We start from the raw sequence: 21879 nt of genomic DNA, 5'->3' as shown, positions 1-21879 counted from the left end.
ACAGCTTCTCTGGGCAACCTGTGCCAGGGCCTCCCCACCCTCACAGGGAGAATTTCTTCCTCACATCCAATCTAAACCTGCTCTCTGTCAGTGTGAAGCCATGGCCCCTGGTCCTGTCACTCCAGGCCCTTGCCCAGAGCCTCTCGCCTGTGGGCTCCCTTCAGGCACTGCAAGGCCCCAAATCCTTCTCTTCTCCAGGCTGAACAATCCCAATTCTCCCAGCCTTTCAAACTGCTTTGCTAAGTCTCACCGAGAGTATTTGCTACAAAAGTGTCTGACAGCCAACAGCGATTACTCCACTAAACAGGAATGTGCTTTAACAGCTGCCTGTTACCTGGCTGTACCAACCATGGCTCTCATTGCTGAGTGACTGTGTCCCACAGAGAACCTTGTACGCAGAACACAAAATTCCCTTATAGTTCCATATTTTACAGCTTGTTAAATCATACTTTTAATTAAACAGGCTTCATTCTACATATCCAGTTGCTACTGTTTGAAGAAACAGGTACTCCCACTAAATCCTTACCTTGTGATTAAATTTGTTCTCCTTTCCTGCTCTGTGAACACCGCAGAGCACAGAACAGAGGAATCTTTAACTTCAAGAAACAACAACTGTCTTTAAACAATGAGGAGCAATGCTTTTGTCTGGAGAGCTACTAACATAAGCTTTCCCCTTCATGCAGGACTCAGCAGGCTAAAAATTAGTGACATTTTAAGTGGAACAATTCTTTCATCATCAGGCTGATATTTGGCTGCCATTCTGGTTACCTCCCTTATAAGGCACCAGCAAGAGGGAAGGGCAGGGAACACATTATGCAACTGTTCATTGTAAAAAATAATTAAAACAAATTTTAAGAAATGTCTGTAATAAACACTTTTCCAATATACAAAAGACAAAAGGAGCCTGATGCCGTTGGTCTAAGGTCTGCCCTTTCTACTGGGCTAATTTGGGAAAAGGGAATTTCTCCTGAAAGGTTTTTCTCATTTTTGTGGCAAAGTGGAACACTGAAGCCTGCGAACCACCCCTGCCTTCTCCAGAGTCTGGTTCAAATCTACCTAATCAGCCAGAGGCAGCTCTGCATTGGGAAATAAAGGGCAATACTGGGACACCTGCATCTTGTGCCCTCCTCTGTGCTCAGGTGTGATCCATGGAAATCTAAGATACCTAATTCCAAGGTCAGCTGCAAGGAAGGGTAAGGAAGTTCTGTGGTGAGGTCATTCACATCTTGGTTGGTTTGTACACAACAGCCCTCCCGCAGACAAGGAAATATCCTTTGGAATTTACCTATCAGTTCAGCTGTAAGTAGGGGATTTTTCTACTAGTGAAGTCATAAAAACACTGAGACCTTCTACCCACAGAACAGACTCAAGAGTCTCCAAACTGGCAGTGACCTGGCAGGATGAGGCCCCATCTGTCCTTTGGGGGCTTCTCAGTGGTCCTGGAGGAAGTTCACGGCACAGCACAAGCGTGCCAGAGAAGCTGTCTCACTCTCTGTTGCATCAGGGACAGGGACACGGAGCCTGTACCACCAGGAGAGCCCCCTAAGCACACACAGCTCCCCACTTGTGACCAGCTGCTTCTGCCAAGCCCCTTTCCTTGGTTACCAGTTTCTGCCTTCAGCAGTCATTCAGGCGTCTTACTGAAGTGGTGACTTTCGTTCCCCTCCTCGTCCCTCGGCTATGGGAATGGGAGTTACGACTACTCCCCCTTCCATACACTCCTGTGTATGGAAGCTGAGTGTCTTTGCAACTCCTATGGCTTGATGCGACCCAATACCTTCATTTTAACTGCAGCCAATTGATGCACAACTGTGTTTCTCATATTATTACTCATTATTCTACTACAGTGGCTCATAAAAAGGGCCCTCAACCAAGCACAACTTTCTGGGAAGGTACCCACTTGACTCAAGTTTTCCAAGTGTTTGTCTGGGAGATGGTCGGCTGGGTTTTGTTTCCCTACCAGGTAATTTAATTGCTAAAATACCTTAGCACATTTTATAAATGCAGTACTTAATGTGACATTACACACAGGGCTCTCAGAATTGTAAACAGCTCTCTTTATTACACGTAGCAGAAAAAGGTTTCACAACCTTTCATCTGGTCAAAGAAAAGAAAAAAGTTTTTTTGTTTTCCCTTCTGTGGAAGGAAATTTAACACACTCCAATAAGAAAAGGTCTTTGCTACAACTGGAGCTCCTCTACAGCATGTCAGTGATCATAGGCTCAAACTCTGGAACATAAGAGACATAGCTAATATAAGTTGCAATACAGTAAACACTCTTCCTCTCCCATATGTAGATCCAAGTTATCCCTTTACTTCCTCCCTCCCATTCACTCTGTCACCTTTGATAAACTCCATCTGTTTGCACAACCTGCACACACCAAACTATTATTTCATCTTGGCTGTTCCATGTTACTAAAAGGTGAACAGTTGATCCCTTTTTACAGCTTCAGGACATTCTCACTCTTGTGAAATCCCATAAACCCAGGCTACCATTTTAACCAACCACTGCTCCTTTTACTAGTAAAAGCATAAAGACAACTGTTCCTTAGACAATCAAAGTCCCACGGAAGTAGTCTTCCAAATTCCAGGTATCTGTTTCTTCAGATTCTGATCAGTTGCCACTCTCATAAAACCATGTGTCAGCTAACAAATTTGCAGGTATAAATATTAAAGGCATACAACACAAACTAAGTTCCAAGTCTACAGTTCAAACCAGAATATAAAATCCAACACCTAAATTACTGAGAAATCAGAAAACCAGATATTTGAAGCATAAAGATTCATGCTCTTTCCTGATCCACGTTTTCCTTCGCTTTGTTAATCTGTAAAAAGTATTTAATGAGATATCAATGCACGCCTTGCAAGATTACCTCATTTCACAAGTAAGGCAGTATTAACTATGACAAGTGCCCATTTTAATGCTTCCCATACTGATCAAATTATTTATGACAAAGAAACTGAGGTTTTCTTGATAATTTATTTATTCCCTTACTTCCTGTTTTGTTTTACATTGTTAAGAGAAAAATGTTCTATTACTTCCCCATGCAAATACAGGAGCAGTGGGACTGCCAGAAGTTACTCTGTAGTTTTAAACTACAGACTTGTGGGATTTTCTCTACCAAACAAGTTAAAAGTCTGCTCTGCTGCATTTGACAACTAATTTCTGAGCCTTCAGACAAGATTCTGCCACTTTAAATGCAGTTCACTATTTAAATTCATAACATGAAATAAATAACTCCTCCCTGAGTTCCTACCCCACAATATTAAATTGGCTTACCCTTAGTGTAACAATTTTTTGCACAACAAAAGCTGTTATTTAATCACCAGACTTTGAAAAATCCTGCACCAACCTATCTCAAAAATTAGACTCCAGTTATTTATCAAACCCATATTTTCAAGCCACAGCAATGCAATTACCACTAGTGGCAGGTCTGCTCTAAGTGCAGCTATATGTTGAAATGAGCAACAAGAGAAGATTAAATGATTTTGTGGACAATTGTATGTTTGATTTATGTCAACTGCCATTACTCTAAGACACAAAGCCTCTTTCTGGGAGACTAAAAGCAAACCATTTACCATATAATATCAGCTTAGCAGGCTTTGTGCTGATGAATACTGCATTCAGAGAAGCAATTTTTTTAACTGCAATTTCCATGTCTACCCTGCATCTCCTGGAATACAAATATCAAAGTTTATCAACTGCCTTCACATTTTAACTAATGCTCAGCTTAAACTTGGTAGAAGAACAATATTTTTATTGGAATAAACATGGACTGAGCAAAAACTGAATCTACAGGGGGAAGACAAGCTTTGAAAGCAAGACAAACCCACTGCCTAGACAGATAAAGAGGACACAGACTGTGACTAAGCTCCTTGTGGTCACTACAGGATTCAAGAGCCATCCCAAACTACAGCAGGAACCTAAAGGACTAAAAAAATTCCTACCCACCATTCAAACTTCGGGGACAAAAAGACAGATGAGCAAAGGGAGGCTACACAGAACTCCTGAGAAAGGACAGGCAAGCAAACCTCAGCCACATGCACCGTGCATGTACTGAACTCCAGTGTGATATCCCACATTATTACAATCCCACCAGGAGAGTCCCACCAGGGACTCCACTGCTGATCAGACCCTCTGAGGCCAGCACCAAAAAGCTTACACGAGAAGGTCCACAACAGATCATCTGACAGAAATCCAAAATTTCTGTTCTCCTGGGAACATTCCCTCACCAAGAGCACGGGTCTGGTGCAAGTCCACTGCAAGTTAAAGATGGGGTGTGGGTTTGCTGTGCTTTTTAAGACAGACTAACTTTCTGGGAAAAAAAAAAGGGAGGGGGAGGGGGCAGAAAGAACTAAAGCATGATACCTGTCCTCTGTAAATATCTACTTCTGAATTCTGCTTAGCTAGTGGCTTGGGATTTGTCTTCCCCTGAAATGTTTGAGAAATAAATGAATAAATGTTTAGAATTTTTTAAGCTCTGTTAAGTAAATTATTTAAATTGAACATACAGTATGCCATGTACGTTATGAAAAAAAAATGAGTTCGTGGAGCTATGCAAATTTGACTTTTCCTATCCAAGATATTTCTTAACAAAACAAGGAAAATGTGTCTACATATGGCACAGAAGGTGAAACTGCAGCAATTCTACTAGATACAGTAACAGATTTCTCCCAGTCAATGAGGGTGCCCACTGATCACCTCAGGTCAGTAGCCTGTGGGCTACTATTTCTTTTCACTCTTGAGAGTAAAATTAAAGCTGATATTCTTTCATTCCTAAAGGATAAGGAATGAAAACAATTTTTCAGACTCCTGTGTATATTTAGGCACCTTTCATGGTGCAGGCACAACAACTTAGCGAGATTTATTAGCGCTATAAATACTCATAAACAAGATCCCTCTGTTTCAAGTGACTTTTACAAACTGTAATCAAAACACTGAATCAGCACACCTGACAAACCCCAACATCTAGAGTCAACAAAAACCCCACTGCTTTCCAAAGAGAAGGTAAAAGCAAAACCAGTACATCCCACCAAGTATCTTACAGGAAGCTTTTAAAAAAAACCAAAACCAAACAGACTTCGGCATTGCTTTTGATTCAGAGGCTCGAGCAAGGCTCATTTATTCCCAGTCAGGATTTTGCAAGAGGAAGCCAGGTACACCAGCGGAGGCATGCGTGTGAACTCTGCTATTCTAACCCAAGGCGCTCCAGATCAAGTAAAACCAAACAACTGCAAGACCTCTGTTATTAGCATTAACTTTTACCTGAATCGCTGAGAATTGTCTAAAGACACAGAGCACGAGCCGGACAGCCAAACCACGGGGGCCCCAATCCCAAACTCCTCCGGCTCAGCAGAAGGTTTGGGATTTGTTCCTCCCGCGACTGGAAACTTGTGAAGGTTCTGCTTGCTTTTCTAAGCGCATTATGGAGATAATTTCGTCCCTTTATTTATTTATTTCTAAAGAGGGCAGGACACTCTTAAGCCCAGAGCCACGTTCCGTAGCACAAGTACAGCCCAGCCGTGACCCTCCCGGCGGGGTGCCCGCACAGCCCCGGCCCCGCTCCCCTCGCCGGGCTCACCTGTGCTCCCGCACCGACACCCCCGGGGGCACCTCAGCCCCCCGGCCGGCGGCAGCGGGACAAGTCACCCCGGGGGCAGCGGGACGAGCCGCCCCAGGGACTGCGGGACGGGTCACAAGTCACCCCGGGGGCAGGGAGCCGAGTCGCCCGAGGGGCAGGCGGGCGAACTGCCCCGCTGCCCAGAGCCACCCCCGATCCTCCCCGCAGCCGAGGCTGAGGCTGCGCTCCCACAGCCTCCACGGCGATGGCTGCTCCTGCTGCCTCACGGTGCGGGGGAGGAAAGAGGCATGGGGAGATTCCCAGTCTCCAGCGGCAGCGTGCCACGACTGTTTCTGCGGGCAGCGCCGGGGCGGCGGGTGCCCGGTTCCCCTCAGGACCCGGCTCGCCTCAGGACTCACCTCCCGCCCGGTCCGAGCGCGGCGCCGCCCCCGCGCTAATGGCAGCGGGCGGGCCCGCGGCGGGGGCCGATGTTTACCCGCCGGCTCTCGCGAGAGCCGCGCGCCGCCGAGCCCCGCGCCGCGATTGGCCGCGCCCTCCTGGCGCGCGCCGCCCGCCCCGCCCCGCCCCTCTGGTGCCGCCCGGGCCGGCGTCCGTCTGCAGCGGCGTCCCGGGATGGCGCGGGCTGGGCGGGAGCGTCGCCGCTGCAGTGGCCACCTCCCTGCTCCAGCAGGGCCATCCCGGAGCACACGGCACAGGACTGCGTCCAGACGGTTCTGGAGTATCCCCTGCGAGGGAAAGTCCCCATCATCTCTGGTCTCGGTCACTGCACCGGACAGAAGTTCTGCCTCCTGTCCAGGGGGAACTTCCTGGGATCAGTCCCTGCCCGTTCCTCTGGTGCCATGGCTGGGCCCCCCGGAGCAGAGCCTGGGCCCTGCTCGGAGCCCTCCCTGCACACAGGGACACACAGGGCTGAGGGCCCTTCTCAGCTGGGGCTCCTCTCCAGGCTGAACAGCCCCAGCTCCCTCAGCCTTTCCCTGTCAGGGATGCTCCAGGCCCTAAATCATCTCCTCAGCCTCTGCTGGCCCCGCTCCAGGAGCTCCCTGTCCCTCCTGTCCTGAGGAGCCCAGAGCTGGACACGGCCCTCCAGATGTGCCTCGCAGGGCAGAGCAGAGGGGCAGGATGACCTCCCTCTACCTGCAATCCATGCTCTTCCCAATGCATCCCAGGATCCCATCTCTCCAGCCCATTGTAAACCTTGGTACTCAGCAACCTCTGGTAGTCAGGACTCACCGAAGGGCTCGTCCTCGTGACGGGTCTAACAGGGCAGGAGCTAAACTGGCCTCAGCAGGTGCTCAAAGAGAAGACAGGAGAATTAAGTGGAAACATAGCATTGGCAGGCCTTTTGCTTTGATTCCTGGAGCTGTCCTGTGCAGGGCAAGGGTTTGGACCACTGTGATCCTTGTGGGTCCCTTACAACTCAGGATATTCTGTGGTTCTGTGATTTATCTCCTTCTGTCCCACTGCTGAAGCACAAGGCTGAGGGTGTTAACACAGGCAGGAGAGCAGTGAAACCCTGCTGTGGTTTCAGTACTACCTGAACATAAACAAATGGCAGCACTTACGGGGAAAGCTGTTATCCCAAGGATGCAGTGGTACAGATGTCATACAAATCCAGCTATGCAGAGGGCAAATCTGTGAGCTCAGATTGGAGGACTGACAAAGTACACTCAACTGCTTCCAGCAGAACATGGAGCGTGTGGAAGCAAGAGAAAGTTTGCCTTGATGTCATCACTTGACTTGAGGAGAGTTGCTGATGAGGAGGATTTAATTGACAGACTTAGAATTAGTCTTTATGTAGAGATAAGGAACTGAGGAGCCCTGTGCACTAAAGCAGATTTCTAGCCCAGAGACGTTACAATTTCAGGACCTGCAAGCAGAGCCAGGGAATCCACCATAGACCTCCCTGAGCACTGTGAACCTACCTGCTGAGACCAGGTTTTGAAAGCATTCGATTTGGTAGGTTTGAAATAACAGAAGCTGAAATTAGCATGTTTTAAGTTGAATGAGGTGTGGGAGTGCTTCCTGAAGGGACTGACTATCCTTTGGGACATCTGAACTCCGGTTCCATGTTTGAAACCTGAGGTAATGTGCACTCACATTCACCATGTGTTGGAAGCACAGACACATAACGCAGAAACAGAATTAGCAAGAGGGGGAAAAACACTCTACGATAAATAAATTCAAAATAAAGTGGTTACAGATCTAGAAAAGTGGTGTTTCACTAAAGCACTCTTCCCAGAGCAAAAGTCCTTAAAAATCTGTGTCAGTAACAGTGGTCAGTGGGAGTGGCAGACACCCCTACCCCCCAGCAGGAATGGGGACTGGCTTTGACTGGGGATTTCGGGGGGTTATGAGTTGTAAGCTTTGATTTCAGTACCTCACCGCCGTCTGCTCCCCAAAGCTGCCACAGGGAAGTCAGGGGAGGCAAGGTCAGTCTCGGAGAGATGATGAGGCCCAGCTGTGACAATGAAAATGGAATGAATATTCACAACATGACGTTCCAGTTCCTGCCTTGCTGCTAGTGCTCCTCTGGTGGGTCCTGCCAGCGCAGCAGATGGCAAGCACTGAAAGGCTGTTGTGCCAGTGGAAAATTACTGAGTTTTGCTGGTCCTGTGCATGCATGTGGATGTGTGAGGGGGGAAGTGGGGAAAACTTCCATTTATTTTATTATTTTCAAGAGAGAAAGGGAAACAAATGGTTCCCTAAGACTACAAATATTACTGGCATATAAAGAACCAGTCTCTTGTTTTAGAGGAATGAGGCATGTCTGTTTGCATTTCGAGTTTTCCATATAATTCCATATAACTTTCCTCATAAGTCAGGGTTGTGAATTTTTCTAAATAAAAGTGAAATTAAAAAGAAAAGCAAGATATTAATAAAAGCACTGGCTGTTGCTTAACAGACCTATGGAAAAATTAAGTATTTAATGTTTCTATTTTTATGTGCCTGTAAAAGTATTTATGTTAGTGGACATTCCATCACAAAACGCACATGGTTTATTTTAATTTTCTAATTTTAAATATGTATTTTTAACAGAGCTGTATACATAGGTTATCTCACTGCTATAAAAGACTGATTAACACTGTTGCAGTTGAAGTTAGTGGGCTGATGCCTCATGAATAGTTGAGCTTGTCCATAGTCTTTGAAGGTCTGCAAACCTAAAGAAACTTACAACCAAGTGCTCATCCTGAAATGAACCGTGGCAGAACCAAACCTGCGCTGTCTGTGCAGGCAGATGAAGTTTGTTATTGAGGGAGAGCTGACAGAAATACCTAAGGTTTTAACCCAAACTGTGACGCAGTGTAACCATTGCTAACATCCCAATAAACTTCTATTTCTGTGTATTTCCAGAGTTAGCCCGTAATACAGAAATACAAGCACCTATTCACCGTGTACAAGGGCAGCAGCTCTTTAAGCTGCCAGGCATAGGAGTTAGACAAACATTTTGAAACTAAGTCTTTGCTCTGAGCATGCAAACTTCTGCAGGCTGTGTGCTGTCCTGGTCCTGCAAGCTGTGACAAGCAACCAAGGTCCTGCACCCTCTGCTCCGACGGCCCGGCTGCAGCAGGAGCAGCAGCAGCAGCAGCAGGATCCACCCTGGGGCGCAGCAATTAAAGGCAAACACAAAAGCCCGAATACCTCTTGTCAAATTCCACCAAGCCTCTGAAGCCTTCAAAAAAACTTAGGGGAAGGTCTGTGGCAAAGCAAAACAATGTTGTCCTCGTTATTGTAGTTCAAAAGAGGGAGAGCTTGTCAGAGAAAGGACATTTATGTAGGGTTTGACATTTCTTTCTTTGCAGTCAATTGGTGTAACAAATCCAAATTGCTGTATCAGAGTCGTGCTGGTGATGTCTCTTGGAAAGATTCAGAGGGGGTTTTAACCATGAAAGCTCCTTCTCAGCATCAGAAATAACCTATAAATGTTTAATTCACAAGTAGTTTGCATCCAACTACCTAACCAACATCTAGGAATCAATTCTGACTTTCCTTTCTTTCTTTCTTACTGTTTTGCTAATATAATCCAGGTGTATTTCTTAAGAATAAGCCAGAAAATTTCCAGAACATGTAAGATTGGTCAGGAAATAATGCAGAGCTAGGTAAGCATAGTGCAAGACATTCAGAAACATTCCCACAAATTTTCTCCTGGCTTATTAGGACTTTTTTAGCTGCTGTTGATACTACTTGTAATCCACATTTTACTTGTAACTCCCTGATCTGTCTGAATAACAGAAGTCTATGTTTTTGATATTTAACAGGTAGATGGCCAGAAAAAAACCCCCTGAATGCTTTAATCTGTTTTATGACACTTTAACATTGTGCTGTTACACAATTCTGCTAAGATTTCACACCTGCTGAGTGTACTGTAGATCTTCAGTTGCTGTGAGTGCTGTGGGGCACAGTAGTGAATCAAATGTTTAGAAAATGCTGCAACATAGACAAAAATGTAATTTCTTGATAGGTGGAATGCAAATTTAAAAGGAGGCACATACTGTCATACTTCATGTGCAGTGTTTCACAGTTGAATTAAATGGTTAAGATCTTGGATCTGCAAACTCTTGAAGAATGAGACAACTCAGAAATTCATTGGGTTTACTTCTGTGAGACCATTCATAGAAGTAAGATTTGCTCACCCAGTTGTTTCCTGCCATGCTCCATCTTTAGGAAGTCATCATCAATATTTAAAAATACCTAATGACATCAGAACATCTGCACTGGTTCAGAGCTGGGCTGTGTCTCGGTCACATTTCTGTCTTCCTGGTGATCATGGGCTGACATCTAGGGAAAAGGAAGAATGGAAAAAAATCACAAAGGATTCCTTTAAAACCCTCTCACCCTTCACCTATCCTGAGCCTGATGACATCTGTCTAAATAAGAACTCCAAGGGTTTGCTCTTCGAAATCCTCTACTCTTAAAAGCCTGGAAACATCCTCTGTTCCCAGCACATGGGACAGCCTGTTGTGTGAAATTCTCCTCCTTTGGCTTGTCCTGAACCATCTTCTGAGAGCATCTTGGTGTAGATCCTGATTTTGTTACCAGCACAGACGGTGAACTGTCAATCCATGTCCATCCTGGCAGTGCTACTCCTCTTTTTATATCCTGTTCCTTCTCAGTTTTCTTTATTCCTAGCCTGGAAGCCATTCCACACTCTCATCAGTCGTGTTGCCATGTTGCAATTTCTTTTACATTTTTGGAAGTAAGGAAACCAGAATTTCACCTCTCAAAGTATGGACAAAACATGAATTTAACCAGGGGTATATAATTTTTGCCTCACCTCTTAATCTAGAGGCAGAACACATCATTTGCTGTGGCTCTTAAAAATAGGAAAAAATTAGATGATGTCAACAAATAATTAATATTAGTTCAATTTTAAAAACGAGGTGCCTTTTGAGGGTATTTGAAACAGTCCAGCTCTGTTCCATACAGGCAACCACAGACTGTTCTGTATCCCCACCCTTTCTGAGAAAGTTCTAGTTTATACTTTCCTGAAAGCCCAGACAACTTTTTTTATATTAATAGCATCTATGTCACAGGGAAACCATTTGTATTTCCATGTGTGTAGTCTAAGGAACAAAGCAACTCATTCAGTTCTACAAAATCAAGGAAATTGGTATAGTCACCTTACAGACTGTCAACTCGTATCCTGAACATCTTAGCAACTCCCAGCAGCCCTTCCAAAACCAGGATTTTGCCAATTTTCAATACCAGTGAAATGACTTCTTTCCCATGTAAGTAGTGGTATTTTTTTAGCATGAATTTCTGGCTTGGCTGTGACTTTTGCAGGCAGTTTGGAACCCACAGTATAGTTCTTCCTGGCACACAGATACCAGATTCCTCGTGCAGGAGTTAAGGATGTGACAAATTCAATTCATTTTGTAAGCAATTAAAATATTTATAGCTGAGTTTGCTTAAACAACGTCATCCCTTAAAATATTATTCCTGGATTCTCCTTGGAGAAAATCCTTGGTGGACTTGCAAGAGACATATTTAGTACATGATCTTTTTCCATAAACAAAGAAACATGGAAAGTCTGGAACAAAAAAAGTTAACAAATACACTAACTAATAATAACTATTTTTAATTAAGGAAGCCCACTATTATTCATCAGTTAGCATAGTCTGCATTGTCCTTTCTTTAAAATTCCAGAGAAAAATGAAGGTGACGATTTTCCCAGTCAATCCCAGGGATACAAAATAATACATTAAACAAAAATACTCATGTTTTCCAGACATCTTATTCTTAGCCAGTATATTTGATCTGTTCTTACACTGGTTCAGCAGTGATCATATGCTTTTTTCTTCTTAGCAAAGATTCTCTGCAGATTCTTTGCTAAATCCATTGTTTTTTTCACATTATCCCGAGACATGGGAGATCACTGTGTGTTGCAAGCTTAACCACACAGTCTGTCTTCTTACTCAACGCTTGCTTCCTATATGGTGATCAAGTGCAGCTTTTCTGTCTGACATAAAGCTCTCAAAATAAATTAGGGAAAAAAGAAACTGGAACAAGATGTAAACAAAATGATGCAACTTGCTGTTACATTCTGTTCCCTGTTTTTCAACTCTAATGCATCTATTTTAGGGCCTGATACTGAAGTCCCAGGAGCTATCCCAGTGAACACAGCTTCTGGAAGAGCCTAGGGAGAGGATGTTCTTGCTTGGAAGGGTTGGCTGGCACCACAGCACAGTGAACCAAGGACAGCAGAACAGGCACAGGAGGCTCAGAGACTGACCAATCTGACTGGAACTGGAGCTGCCGTGTCTCGTGATGTAGCTCAGAACACCACACTTCAGTCACAGGGCACAGTCGTGGTTCTGGTCCCACAGAGTGGGACTCGACTGACAAGCTCTTCCTCTTGCTATCTCATGGATTGATGGTCAGTTGTAGAAGAGTCAAAACTTGTGGTTCCAGAGTTTGTAGCTCAATGTATGGAGCCAGTATGGGAGGTAAGAGGATGGATTACAAGGAAATGGGATAAATCTCAGTGGGGCTGTGAAGAAGCACTTCTGGAACTATGAAAGATTTGTGCGAAAAGGAGTGGTATAAGCTTAGACCATAAGCTTGTGGTCATGTTCAGGCACTCCATTGCTAACATGAATGATCCAGATGTACCTCAGAGGAGCTGCATGGAAGGGAGGAGTTTGGTGAGGGAAGGGATCAGAGCAATGGCCAGAGATCACCTGAGAAAACCACAGGTCCAAGGATCAAGGAGTCTCAAGAGCAGAGCCGCTGTTTCCATGGTGGAAGAAGTAAGCGCAGTGTAAAGGCATCACCAGAAAGAACTTGGGAGGTTTTTCTAACCCAAAGTTTAGCGAATCCAAGGTTAGGGAAGCACTGCAAATCCTTAAAGGCTCAAAAATCTTAAATCAGCTCTCCTCTCCTAAACTTTCACAAAATTCACAGAACCATGAGTCTGGAAAAAAAGGAGATGATGGTGATGAAATCCCAGGGTTTAGGCAAGTGCTTTGGTTATTTGCTTTCTTCTGCCCTGTTCCCCCAATACTCTCCATTTCCATGGAATAATTGAAAGCCTGAAAAACTCCATCCTAAATACTCACAAAGAGATGCAACCCCTGCTCTGCTACGTTCTTGATTTACATTTCCAATCCTTTCACTCACTGTCTTCCAGCTCCATTCCCTAGAGCCTTCCCTAAGTCCACTCAGCAGTACCTGACTGTTCCTACTGCATTTCCCCAACCACTGGCAACCTGGCAGAGGTTCTCCTCTGTTTCCAGGGTGTGTGAAGCATGCTCTTGAGAGGCCTTTCATCACTGGTTCTTCTTACTGAACAGGATAGGGGGTATTTTCCTTGTTTTTTGCTGTTTATTATCAGGAGAAGTCTGTTCTAGATTATTAATACTAATCTGATGTTCAGTGACAAAGTTGCAGAAAGGACATTTCTCCAACCTAGACAGCAACCAGTAAACTTTGGTTCTGCTACACAGAGAGGGAAAACTCTTTGCAGAACCAGAGCTGTCGGCTCTTGAGGTCTGGGTATATCTCACACATCAATTAAATGCAGGAAAAATCTTCAGGGACAAAAAAGTGACAGTTCTCAGTTTGGCAAAGGTCAGTTCTGAAATGAGCTGGCTTTGCAAATTGGCTTTAGCACCTAATGCGAAGCAGGAGGCAAAACACTTCAAAATCAAAGTGTAATTGTCATTCGAAATGGGGGTTTAAGAGCCAATTTCTCCATGTCTCACACAATCACTATATATATACAGACAATTAACCCATTTTTTAGGAGAAGATTAACTGATTTGCTGGTGAAGTCTTGATAAGCTATCAAGAATCAGTTCTCAGTTGACAGAAGTTTTATGGGATCCCTGTCCATTTGTCTGTCCTACTTACAAACACATCCATGCACTGTCTGTAATTGAATCTGGCACATGAAGATGTCCAGTGTACTGGCCTAACCCAGCAAAATCTCTTGCATTCTGAAGTTTTAATGTCAATAAAGAACAAGTACCTTCTCCCACTCATCCCAAAAGTGACCCTCTGAAGGTTTCCAGATGAAGCACGAACAGCTCTGACAGCTTCACAACAGCTTTGGCATTCCAGCAAGAGTTTTCAAAGGTTACTAAGGAGACGAACTGGTCAACCATTGCATTTGCGGGTCAAGCCCACGTGAAATTGAGACAACCACCCTTTGAAGATGAACCTACTAAATGGGATGACATTTTGGAAGCTCACCTGTGTTGCAGGCAGAGTTTGCAGAGATGTCAACATCTGCCCAATTTAGCCTAGAGATTTTTTCACACAGCTCTTCATGCCACTTTTCATAGTAAAAAAAAAATTATGTAAACATGCTGTAATTTCCTTTTTGCTCCTTTTCTTTGTGAAACTTACTTTTGTTGCCATCCTTTTTCACTACCAAGGTAATTGCAAGCATAAATTCCGTAACTAGCCTTTTCACTTTTAATATACCACAAGTGCACCCTGGAATATAATGATCTAAGCGCAGTCTCCATCTGCAGGAGAGAAGAAAGTGATTTCAAGCTAACAAAATAGCTACAAACTTAATGCAGCCTCACACTTGTTTAGACTACTAATGAGGGAGAGCAGGGAAAGGAAAACAATTCCGTTCCATTCCACTTCTCTTGTGGGCTTGGATCTTTAAATGAAAATAATCCAATTAATTGTCACAGCATGAAGAAAACAGTTGGGTCTGATAAAAACAAGGCAGAACCCTAAAGAAAAAAACGTATGTTTAAGGTCTTAATTTAAGCCAACGAAAAGTCTCCTGGTTCCCATGGACTGATTCCAAAGCCTTCTGTCCCTGAATGGGTCCAATGTCACAGAGAGGTAGAGCAGTCAGCTCGGGCACATTACACAGGACCAGTTGGACCAGTGGTGTGATGCTGGATCTCTCTGACTGTCCTGTTGGATGGAATTCTTCCAGAGCCCTCAGGAGCACAGAGCGCTGTGCACCAATGGAAGCAGAGCGAGTAATTAAGCCTGCAGTGCTCGAGCCTGCTGTGGAGAAAGGCCACAGGGGGCCCAGGGAAGAAAAGCTTTTTAAAACTGCATCAAACATCAAATCCCCGGAACTCTGTTCTTACCCTCCCAGTTAACAGTCAAGGATCTGCCACGTTTTTCAGAAATTACTGCGATTCAGAAGCACAGGCAATAAGCTGCCAGCAGGGTGTCGGTGGGGCTGGAGCTGCCAAAGCCATTTCTCAGTCTCTCCAAAGGAACAGAATGTTAATCAATGTACTCATTTTTCTTCTTCCACTGTAATTAGCCGTGCATGACCACAGCTTGACCACCTGAGTTAACTCAAAACTGTGGAAAAAGATCAGTGTACTCAGAAGGATTACTGACCAAAGAGAGTAGCTATGGAAGGATGAGAAGCAGTCAAATATCTGGCCTGGTTTGGTGAGGGTCAGAGCAGACAGTCTGATGATAGGGACTGCATACAAAAAGGTGTAAGCATGGACAAAAACTCTCTTAGGTTTCTAGGATTTAACTAGTCTCCTGTCTCCCTGGGACGGCAGCATTCCTTAGTAAAAAACATAGCTCCAAGGCTATTTCCAAAGAGATTGCATATATTGGAGTTCTTCCACTAGCTGGAAATTTTTCACCAGCTGAACTAACTAGGGATCTTTACTCTTTAATGAGACTCCTGTCCTCCTTCTTCCAGAGAAGCTGTGGCTGCCCCATCCCTGGCAGCATCCAAGGCCAGATTGGACAGGGCTCTGAGCAACCTGGGGTAGTGGAAGGTGTCCCTGCCCCTGGCAGGGGGTGGAATGAGATGGTGTCTAAGGTCCCTTCCAACCCAAACCAGTCTGTGATTCTTTTCCATATAGAGGTGGGGGACTGACCCACGGAGCAGCTGTAAAATCACAACTGAAACCTTTATTTCTGCACCCTAAGTTTTGGCTACTAAGAAAACACCATGGCAATGAATATGGAGAGGAAAAATGTGACAAAAGCAAACAGCAACCAAATTCTTCAGAGAAGATGGAGAAATTTCTCATCAGAAGAAAATATTTCAGAAGTGAACAACTGGTCAAATATTTGAAGAGGGAAAAGAATATCTTAACTCACTTTTCATAAATGTTTGTTGCAATAAGTAAGATCTGGAAGCGTACACCAGCAAGATAATAACATGAAAAATGGCAGAAATACTGCCACATCACATGTTTACCTCCTAGCATAAATGAAACTACTCTCTTAATTGCTTTCCAGATCTGTCTGTGCCTGTGAACCTGGAGCACAGCAACACTGGCTGGAAGGGACTCAGCAAATCATTATGTCCAAACACCCACTTGAACTGGGGCTGCCACCAACTCTACAATGAGTTGTCTTGTCTAGCAAGGTCCTGAAAACCTCCAAGGACATCTATTGCAGTGTTTTTCTATCCTCCCACCAAAAACATATCCTAATGTCCAATCTGGACTACCCAGAACAGTTTGTGGCTTCCACATCTTCATATACCATCTTACAGTGCTGAGGAGAATTTGGCTCTTCTTTGGCTTGATATTTTTGTAGCTCCTCTCCAAGCAGTTTTGTTTTCTTTTTAATTCATCATTTTTAAATGTTTATGCTACTTTACAGGATGCCAAAACCACTATGTGATCCTCTTTGTAACTGGCACTACACAAGTAGTATTTGCTTGTCCTGTGGCTGTTCGCAGGAGCACACCCAATGAGGTCAAAGGACATCAGTCAGAGGGAGGAGAGTAGAATAAGGAGATCCAGCAACATTTGTTTTTCTTTAGGTTCAAATACCTCCTTTTCATTTGTATTCTATATTACAAACCTGTTACTCAACTGGTAAACATTTAAACCTCATGGCTGGGACTGTGAGTTGCTTCTGCAGCTGGTAATCCCCAGTCAGCAGTGGCCATCAAGAGGTGTTGCTTCTTTACTATTCCCTGAAAGGGGCATTTGCTGTAATCTCTGATAGCCCTGAGCATATCTGAAAACTCCTTTTCCCCATGTGTTCCTATGGATGCTGTAAGAATCACACTGCTCTCAGCTTCTGGGATCACCTGGAAGCTTTCTGGAGAGCTCTAGGACTGGTGCAATGTATTCCTGTCAAACCATCTGGCTGAGAGATCTTTTTTCCCCTAGAAGTTGTACTGGAGCCTGAGTTTAGAGCTCTTGATGGCACACTGAATGTTGCATAGATTTAGTCAGGCCTTTTGTTGCCTTTTATTGACCATGAGAGGTTTTCTGGCAATGGCATGCTGGCACTGAACTGCTGTCAATGTGTTTCTTAGGCTGCCCCTGAGAATGGTTTTGCTCTCATCTAGTCTCCTCTGATTTTGCTTTTTTAGACGATTTTTTGTTAGACAACATCAGTTGCTGCCAAAACAGGAACAAAACATAATTTGCAGTAAGCAGGTATTTAGGTGAAACATTTTGTGAAAGTGGACTTCACTGAACACTTCTGCACCCTGAGGTTTGGGGTGCTTTGGGCAAAATCCAAAGCTGTGACTCTCCACACTAAGTTCAGGTGCAGTAACAGAAGTTTTATCACAAGAGATGCTAATCAGAGTGTTCTGCTAGTTCCTTCCCTCTCTGGAAGGACCTATTTTATTAAAATAATCTTGTCAGACTAGGCTTGTCAGACAAGGCTTGTCAGACTAAGCCACACCATTAATTTTAGCCAAGTGATCACTACATTTGTGCTTTTTGGAGCTTGCTCTTTTATATCCATTCTTCATTTGATTTCAAGTTCACATGCTGTATTTTGCATGCAATTCACAGTCTACCAGCTAGGTGAACAGAGCTAATCTTGTCAAAGAACAAACTATCACTACATTAAAAATAATTGTCTGCAGCCTGGTCAAGGATTTCTTCACTTTTCTTGATTTGGTAAAAAGATGAAAAGCTACTTCTGTTGCCAGTAAAAATCACATTTCACTAGCTGGACTTTTAAAAATATCATGATGTAGCACAACTAAACCCAAGAAGGAAGAGCTTATGCCATTGTGTTATTACCCTATCCAATTGTGCCATTCCCCTGTCCAAGAACTATTTTGAATCTAGTAGAATTGCAAAAAAAAGTCACTTAAGAACTCTTGAAAAATAAAACATTCACCAAGGAATAATTCATAAGTAACCTACTGATAAAGCTGCTTCATGCTTCAAGAGTTACCACATCTGGTCCAGCAATTTTGACTTATCTAATGGTAAAACTTCCTGGTTTTGTTTTAAATTGCTGCAATTTCTTCCTTTTCTGTCTAAAGCACCAGGCAATGCCTTCTGTAAGCCAGAGCAAGTGGCCAAATGTCCCAGTTCCTTGTGGAGCAGTGGCAAATCACTTTTTGTACAGTAACTCTGGAGTTGCCACATCTTCTCCAGGCATGGACTTACCTCATGGAGCAGATAGATACAAGCACTGATAAAACAGGGCAAATAGCTGGAGATCTGCAAGATTAACATGTTATTTGTAAAATTACATCAGTTGTGAGCAGGAGAGGTTCCCAGAGACTGGATGGCTGCAATGGCATGAAGCAGGTGACATATTTCTGCTGCTCTTGCCTGTAATGCTGCTCTGAGGTGTGTGGTAACATCAGTGAGGCAATCAGGAATAAAAACAACAAATGCATCTCAATTAAAAATTTCAGCCAAGACTACACCCCTTTGCTTGTGAAAATTTCATCACTGAACTAGTGTGGGGATCTGCCAGGAAAGGGAGTCCTTAGAGAGACAGCTCCCGAATGTGAGTGAACAACAAAACTTCAAGCCATTGCATATTTAAAAAAGGCACTAAAACTCTCAATCGAGTTTTTTCTCTTAGAAACACTCCTTCACCAAAACTCCTGATTGATGCCAAAATAAGATCTTTTCAGGTACAGTATTCAGAGAAGCAGGCACCATCCACATCATTGTCAATGGCAGAACATGGCAGCACTTACCCTTACTTCCAGTTCACAGCTGAATTTCAGTCCTACACTGTTAAACTCAAGGATGCTGCTCCTCTGATCCATTGTCACCTCTGCCCTTCCTATTCCAGCGAGGTTGTCCCCTTCTGACATCACCTGTGGGATGACGCCTCCCTGACTTCTGTGCACGAGTGAGGTTATGGCTTTAGTGACAGAGCTTCACTTACACATTGCCTCTTCCCCCTCATTAATGGGTTTTATCACCGCAGTATCTCTTCTTGCAGTTGTTCTTCAGAGTGGAAAGGACCCTGTTAACATTTCACCTGTCTTCTCCTGTGTGCATTCTAATGATGGTATTTTAATTAAAAATACAGAGAAGGACTATATTGTAAGGAAAATTGTCTAGTAGAATGACCAGAGGAAGAAAGAGCAAGCCAAATTGCAGGTCTTGTTGAGCTAAGGTGCTTGAAATAAAGGGAATTAGAAATGCAATAAGCTGTTGGTGATTTTTATGTAATATCTATCTTGCCAACAGAAGGTGATTTATCTTGTACTCAATGCCAGTCCTATAAACACACAACAAAAGGGACTTTTTAAACTTTACCTGACAGTGGGAAGAAACATGGCCAGCATTAAGGGAATTAGCAGGTGTTCTCAGAAGCTGTGCTAAGGGACCATCTCCTTTTTAGAATGCTGGCGTGGGCATGTGTGTGTGTTCATGTGTATTTGAAGGAATCAGCCTTTATAAAAAAAAGTGTCCATCAAAATCCCAGTGCTGGTGGAATGAAGTTTGACTCACACTCCTTAAGAAGGGTGGAGTGTGTGGATCCAGACGTGGCCCTGTGGTTTATTTATTTCTCCATTTGGTTTTATTGTATGAGTCACAAAGTACCTAAAAATCCACAGATAGAAAAGGCTGAGAAGTAGCACATCTTTTTTTATGATCAACTGGACCAATTTACCATCCCAGACAGGAAAGACAATAAAATAAAATTAAAAATCTAACCTTTTACTGAAACTACGTCATGTATTCCCTCATTCAGTTAGGGAATATGAACTGTTCTAGGAGCCACCAAGAAACATTAAGTCATTTGTAAAGAAACATTAAGTCATTTGTAGAAAGCTCAGATTATTACATCATCTGTCTGAACAGAGATTTATTGCTGCTAAAAATTCTGTGCTGCAGAAACACAGCATCAATAAATCATCATTTACCTTGTCAATAGCTTTAATAGGAGAGGGAACAGGCTGGAAATTTCTCTGGATGCAGTGATACTCCAAAAGATGATTTGAGACCGGAGTGTTATTGCCATGAGGAATAACAATATTTACTTGTCTCTCAAAGAGAAGGCCAGGAGCAGACCTACATCACAAAAAGAAGAAAAAAGGACTTGAAAATTCTGCTTTGTGTCATCCATTGTGGATGTTGCCACCCTTCTGGCTACCAGAATTGCTCATGAGGGTGCAGGTGAGTGTTCCTCACTCACACCAGTGGAAGTGACTGATAACCTCCAGCTTGTGCCAAAAAGAACCTGACTGGGAGGATTATTTATGCCCAAATATTTGTGAAGCCTTTGCAAGTGGAAGTACAGTGGCAATTCTAAATACTGCTGGTTGTGTTGAGCTCCTTGCACAGCTGAGGAACTGCAGTTTATCATGCAGCCTGTCTTTATGGAGAGAGATTTTAAATGGTTTGCTGTTCTCCAACTTGTTACTGTGTTTGAGGTAGTTACTGTGTAATTGTGCAAAACAACAGGACTGTAATTTTAAGGTTGGTAGGATGGGAGCTTGTATGACCGAGGCAGTACTAACTCTTCTATGGTCTCATATGTACTTTCCATTTCTTGCTTTTATACTCTCTCTTGACATTTTGCAATCCTTTTGAGTATTCCCTTATTGATTGGGGATTTTGCTCCAGAAATTCATTCCTTTATCTAATTTTAAAGAAGACCAGATAGGCAATAGGTTGTTTTTCCCTATGTGATACTTCTGCTTTTCATTATACTTATTAAAAAGTATATATAACCCTACATTTAACTTTCCTTAAATTGTATTCCTAGAACTCTTAATTCTGCACTCCCTTCCATATAGTTTACATTTCTGATCTTTTTTATCGTCTGAGTGTTTAGCAACCACAGTCAAATACCCCTCAGTTTCATTCCAAGAAGACTTAAAAACCCCTTCAAAAAGAAACAGAATTTGTTCCAAAAGAAATCTCCAGTAAGGAACTGAAAACAAGCCTTGCTATTTCTAATGTCAAGCTATTTCAGATCTGCTTTTACATCAGAAGAGAAACTAAAGTGAAAACACTCAGCATCTTTCCTGTTTGCAGGTTGTCTTTAGAAAGGAGCTCAAGGCTGGAATGGGTAGAGTGGCCCTGTATTTATTGATCTCACCTCAGTTGTCACCTGCCAGCTATAAAAGCTCTTAATGTATCAGAGGGAAATGCTTCAAATGCAACATGGGAATTTTACAGCAAGAAAATGGCTTTAACTCAGGAATTTAACTCGGGCTTGAACCTCGGGAATTGCATCATTAAGCAGCAGTCTCAATGCAGAGGTCACAGTGATAAACTAATAATTCCTTATATTTTTTACTGCATCAGAGCTGAGGGATGGAAGCTGCATGACTAAGGATTTATTAAACCAATCTTGTGGTGACTGCAGTCTTTCAGCTGAAGAAGGAATTTATGCTGCCTGTTCATACTCACAGAACCTCCATTTCTCTATTACTGTTTCAAATGTTAGAAAAAGCGAAGCTCTGGACATGGAATTTGTAAAATTTTTCTGTCTGCTTTACAAACTCTGTGGGACAGCACCCATAAATGTGTTTATGCACTGCAGCACGTGGACACTGGAAAATGAGATTCTGAGAAAGCAGCCAGTTAAGCAAGAAACTCCCCAAACCAGCCAGAAAGAAACGCAGAGAAGCATGCTCAAGGTGAGTGCCCAAAGTCAGTGC

At 43.4% G+C, this 21879-nt stretch overlaps 1 long non-coding RNA gene across 1 annotated transcript; it reads right to left on the bottom strand.

The window, feature by feature from the left end:
- Window positions 1-8367: 8367 nt before the first annotated feature.
- On the bottom strand, window positions 8368-20280 carry LOC120411894. Its single transcript, XR_005604467.1, has 3 exons — window positions 20134-20280; window positions 10214-10358; window positions 8368-9496 (listed from the first exon to the last, which is right to left on the bottom strand). It is a non-coding gene; the product is annotated as an uncharacterized LOC120411894 (long non-coding RNA).
- Window positions 20281-21879: the final 1599 nt, after the last annotated feature.

Source organism: Corvus cornix, chromosome 1A, assembly GCF_000738735.6.
Source record: "Corvus cornix cornix isolate S_Up_H32 chromosome 1A, ASM73873v5, whole genome shotgun sequence".
NCBI classification, from domain to species: Eukaryota; Metazoa; Chordata; class Aves; order Passeriformes; family Corvidae; genus Corvus; species Corvus cornix.
This window is presented reverse-complemented; position numbering and strand designations above follow the sequence as displayed.